Below are 6,000 nucleotides of genomic sequence, written 5' to 3'. Positions count from 1 at the left end.
CACCTGGTCTCTGTGTGTGCATAGTAACTCTTGAGAGTGTGCTAGGATGAGCCAGTCGTCGAGGTAGTTGAGAATGCGGATGCCGGCTACTCGTAGCGGGGCAAGGGCCGCCTCTGCGAACTTCGTGAAGGCGCGAGGGGACAGAGACAGGCCGAAGGGGAGGACTTTGTACTGAAACGCCTGGTCGTCGAACGCGAACCGTAAGAAGGGTCGGTGTCGTGGCAGAATTGAGACGTGGAAGTACGCGTCCTTCAGGTCTACCGCTGCGAACCAATCTAGATGCTGAACACCAGCCAGAATATTTCTCTGCGTGAGCATTTTGAACGGGAGTTTTAACAAGGCCTGATCGAAAACTTGCAGGTCCAGAATTGGACGTAAGCCGCCGCCTTTCTTGGGTACAATGAAGTAAGGGCTGTAGAAACCCTTCCTCATTTCAGTTGGAGGGACGGGCTCTACCGTGCCCTTGGCTAAGAGGGTCGTGATTTCCGTGTGCAGGGAACTGGCATGCTTGCCGTGTACTGCGGAAAAGCGGACGCCCCTGAAGGGGGGCGGGAGCCGGGCAAACTGGATTGCGTAACCGAGTCGAATGGTCCGGTGCAGCCAGCGTGATGCATTGGGAAGCGCAAGCCACGCTTCCCAGCTCTGCGCTAGGGGCACCAAAGGGACGAGTATTTTGGACGTACCTGGCGGGGCCTCGCAGCGGAGCGGAACAGGTAATGCAGCGTCGGGCAGCTTCGTCGCGGCCTGAGGCTGAGGTGCTGAGAATAGACTCAAAGCACTTACCTTGCTCCGCGCACCCGGCAGGGGGGGTTCGTGACTGAGGAGGAGGTCTGATGCTGGCGTCCTCTGGACTCGTCTGAACCGGCCGGCCGGGGGACAGTCGAGGAGAAACAAAGGATTCTCCTCCCGGCCCCCCACGGGGGACGGAGCGGTCTTACCACCTCCGGAGCTAACGTCTTCGGCTCTGGGTCGGCTGTCTCAGGAACGCTTGGGAGCCTTCCGGGTCCTAGAGGGGGTTCGTGAGACAGGGGCCGTGCGCCACCTGCGGGGTGCTCGACGCTGGGGCTGAGAGCTGGGCCCGGGTTGAGGCGGAGCAGGAGCTGGTTTTTTCGCAGGGGGACACCCTCGGCGGGCAGACGGGGCAGGGCCCGTAGCGGCAGGTCTGCGGCGGGGCATGATGCTTGAGAGATGGCCTCCGTCTGCTTCTTCACCGCGGAGAACTGTTGGGCGAAGTCCTCGACGGTGTCGCCGAAAAGGCCAGTCTGAGAGACAGGTGCGTCCAGGAGGCGGTTCTTTTCGGCCTCATGCATCTCGACCAGACTGAGCCAAAGATGCCGTTCCTGGACCACTAGGATGGCCATCGCCTGTCCGAGTGCCTGCGCTGTGGCCTTCGTCGCTCTCAGGGCGAGGTCGGTCGCTGAGCACAGTTCCTGCAGCACATCAGGATCAGGTCCACCCCCGTGCATGTTTCTGAGTGCTTTGGCCTGGTGGACTTGCAGGAGGGCCATCGCATGCAGGGCGGAGGCAGCGCGTCCAGCCGCACTGTAGGCCTTCGCGTTGAGCGAGGATGTTGTCCTACAGGGCTTGGATGGGAGTACGGGGCGGCCACGCCAGGAGGTAGGGCTACCGGGGCATAGATGGTACGCAACTGCCCTATCGACCTGGGGAATGGCCCCGTATCCGTGGCGCTCTCCGCCGTCGAGGGTGGTGAGAGTGGAGCGGGTGGCACCTAGACAGGCGGAGAGCGGGGCTGTCCACGTAGACGTCAGCTCGTCATGCACCTCCGGGAAAAACGGGACCGGGGGATGCGAGGCCGCGAACGGCGCGCTGCCCCCAGGAACCAGTCATCCAACCGTAAAGGCTGTGAGGAGGATGGAGGGTTCCAGTCCAACCCCACGCTTACGGCGGCCCGGGAAAGCATGTCAGACATCTGAGCGTCGGCCTCAGATTGGGCCTGCTGGCCCGAAGGCGGCAGTCCAGGGAGTCCTCGGCATCAGACATCACACTCTCCGATGCAGCGGCGAGCTCATCTGCATCGGGCTCGGGAGGATAGACAGCCGGGCCGTGAGGCGAGCCGCTATCGCCGCGAGCGTGAACGGGGACCAGCGAGCGTGTCGGGGAACGGGAGGTTCGCGGGGGGCTACCCGGCGAAACCGCACCCGCTGCCGCCCCCAAATCGCCCCTAGCGCCAACCGCATCGTCCTCAATCCCGTGGAAAGAAGGAGCAATGCGGGGTGCAGCTGGGGTGGCTTGCTTTCTGTTGAAAGCAAGCCGCGACCGCAACATGGTCATGGTCATGTTCTCGCAGTGAGAACATGAACCATCCACAAACGCCGTCTCGGTGTGATCGCGGCCCAAACACACGAGACAGCGCCTGTGGCCGTCTGAAGCGGAGAGCACTCTACCGCATCCAGGAACAACACAGGGGCAGAAGGGCATCTTGAAAAAGACGCATTCTGAAAAGAACGTTCAACGCCGCTGTGTTTTGCTCTTTTAGAGAAATTACTCTTTTAATAGGAATTTACTCTTTTAATACACAGTGTGTGTGTGTGTCTGCGCCGTCGAAGCGCTCAGGGGCAACAATGCACGCCGTGCAATGTAAAGGAGAAAGCCGCTGTTATGCGCCGTCAAGATCCAACAGCATGCAGATCGTCAGAGGAAACAGGAACGTTTTAATGTGGTGTGTAACTCGCAGCAAACTGCAGACAGACCATCGGCTCCGAAGAAATTTTCTGACTAAACGTCATATTTGCCCTGCTTAAATACCCGTATACGGGGGCGGGGTATGCAAATACTGACTACCAACTCTCATTGGCCCTTTTCAATAGGTCAGAGGTGAATATCGGCGCTCAAGAGAGACCCCTAGTGTCGCTTCTCCGACACAACGTGTAGAGAGCAACAGAAGGGGAACAGGTGCTATGAAAGTAAAAGTGAATTGTGAGGTTAATATTTTGTCTAACATCTACTTTTGTGGTCTACAAAAAAAAGAAAGTCATATGATTTGGAACAACATTATGGTGATGAGTAAATGATTATAAATGTTTACATTTGGGTGAACATTCTATTTGATGACCACAATTCACAGGTAAAGAATATCAGTTTTATACTCTTGAAGTTTAAATTCCCCGTCTCTTTCTTTCTTTGTCTATCATTGTTTTTTCCTGATTATTTTTTTCCTGTTTTAGCCTGGTGATCTTTTTTCCTTCTCCAAATCAGAAACCACCAGCATGCAGAACTCATTTCGGATGAAGCTTTCATATTTTCTGGATAAACGGTTTGCTCGTGAATGTATAACAGAAGCAGGGATCTGTGCCTGAGCATAAGATGAAATCCGATTTGAAGGCCTCACAGACAAGTGAAAGAATAAGTTGTGAAATGGTTATGTTTACCATACTTTGCACACTGTTGTTTTCTGCTATATGTGTGTGAATGTTACATACTGTATACAGTATGGTCCAAAATTCCATAATGCAAATCTGGGAATCAAAATCCAATTTAAACCCTGAAATAAAGTTTAGGGTGAAAAAATAAAATAATGTAATTCAAAAAACATTTAACATTCTATTTCAAGGTCACTAATAATATAAACAATTTTGTGACATTGGTGATATTACATTAAAGAAAAAGGGGGGGGACACCAAATACGAATGATTCTCAAACCCATCTTAATGTTTCAATTAAACTTTTAAACTAATTGTTATGATGATATTATCATTTCAAATGCATCACAAAAGCATTTTCAATAGTGATCTCAGACTTTTGGACCCCTATCTGTAAGTACTATAAAGAATGACAGTTTTTCTATATACAAAATAGTGGCACAGCCACCCAAACATATTTCTGACAAATAGCAAAAACTTTCTCTTATCTCTAATACATTGGACTGCATCACATACCTCTATAGTCATATCATCTGCAGCAGTAACCCAAACAAGTTCACAGTACCATGAAAAGCAAGCTTTATTTATACAGGCTTTATTCTGCTCAATTAGTGATACCCACCTGTAACTCAAGCAATACAGAAAACAAGCAATCTCAACTGTTTTTAAATAGTCATGATTCAGCATTTGAACAAGTATCCAATGGCAGGAATCTCTGAAAATCAGTACAAATTGAAAATGGTGACTCACAAAAGCTGTGGAAGAAGCTGTTGTACTCTGCTCTCCGAGGAGAAGATGCTAAGAGGCTCCTGTGACCAGCAGGGGGAGCTTCAGATACCACTTTTAAACTGTCACAGTTTCACTTACTCAGGCATTATTTACTTAGTGTAGTACATTATTTGTATACTTTATCAATATACATAGACAGGTGATGTTGCAACCATTCTGCATTCTTTATCCTCACTTATAATGTGCTTTTATTCCTTAGGTAAAAAACTGCTGAATTGTCCCCGCCAAACACTGAAAAACGTTTTATATCCATGTTGCTCAGGGGTGTAGGCAAAAAAACAAATCCTACAATATCAGGATTTTTAAATGGAAAAAAAAATATTAAATAAATGGCATGGAGTTCATTTTGGTTAAATAAGACACACATTTTTACAACTGTATTAAACAAATAAATATTTGAATTATCAGTAAACTATGTATAAACCATGACCGGTAACCTAATCACTGAACTATTTATGTTTATTATTGCGGAATAATGTCCAGCCTTTGAAATTAATATTTTAATCTTTCTTAATTAGCTACAGGTTTCCATCAAAGAGAAGACTTCCTGTTGTGCTTTTTCAAAGTGAATTAGCGTGTCATTGAGTCAAACAGCTAGTGTACATTATAAATAACCACTAATACCACAATGCCAGTGAACAGTTTCACAAACGTAACTACGATCAAAACAGACCAAATCACTCCATGGCCTATAAAGGTCTTTTGCTGCCAATTTAAGGCATCTCTTAAACAGCACAAGACACTCTTTGTTTGGGTTGCTAAGACAGTCAATAACAAAAATTCTCTAATCTGCCAAACGTTTTGATCCAAAACAATGGACATTTAATTGATTACAACCATTTCCGTCTCCACATATCAACAAGCAGATCAGAGGGCAACGGTTCTTGGGAGCTGCACATGCTGTGCTGGTTCATGCAATGCTTATTTTCTTATTCTTGCAGCTCTCACTTTCTGTCAAATGAGCCAATACCTACACCATTAGACCAATCAAAAAGTCCTTTTCCCATCATGCTTTCATGGCTTAACGACTAAAAAGGGACAATCATTACTTTTGGGGAAACTAATGCTCATCTTTATTTTACTCTAAAATGGAAAATGTTTCCTGCAGAAATGCATTTCTCCACAAATGTGTAATTTCTCCACAGTATGGAGTTGAATTTTTTAATTCTTTTAAAAATCTTCTTCCTAAGACATGTCCTGTGGGAGCCCTGGTTATTGCAGTGTTGATCTTTTTACCCTCTATTCTGTTTCTCCTGTAGCTTCACATTTTTTGCCCACTCATGTATGCTGTAAAACTGGTGATTTGTTAACATTCTAATTCAGTCCATCATTTCTCTATGTTCTCCAGAATATGTGAGCAAATGTGAATACTATGGCAAAAAGCTGAAATAAATTAAAATAAGAGTTTTTCTTCTTTGGATGATTTTCTAATTCGGATGATTGATGTTCTTGATTGGAAAACACTTTCTGAGTAGAGAGGGATTAAACAGTCTGGGTGCATATTTGTACATTTCTTCCATCATTTTTGTGACAAATTGCTTTCTGTGTCCTCACTGCCTGCACTGAATCATCCGTGAATACTTTCTTGGAGATGTTCTGAAACCTAGCAGAACATGACTAATTCAAATGTCCCTTGTGGGGCCATCCGGACAAGGACAAGAGCTATTACCATGTACCATTTCGCCAAGGAAAAGTGCACGCTACTCTCAACACACCTCTCTATCGTGGGAAATTCCAATACAACATTATCTTTTGCCTTGGGGCTCTTCTGGTAATCAGTACAATCAATGATGAAACTCATATGAGTCATTACATCACAAGGCAGAAATTA

The sequence above is a fragment of the Xyrauchen texanus genome, chromosome 18 (genome assembly GCF_025860055.1).
Source record: "Xyrauchen texanus isolate HMW12.3.18 chromosome 18, RBS_HiC_50CHRs, whole genome shotgun sequence".
Taxonomy (NCBI): Eukaryota; Metazoa; Chordata; class Actinopteri; order Cypriniformes; family Catostomidae; genus Xyrauchen; species Xyrauchen texanus.
Note: the sequence above shows the minus strand (reverse complement) of the source record.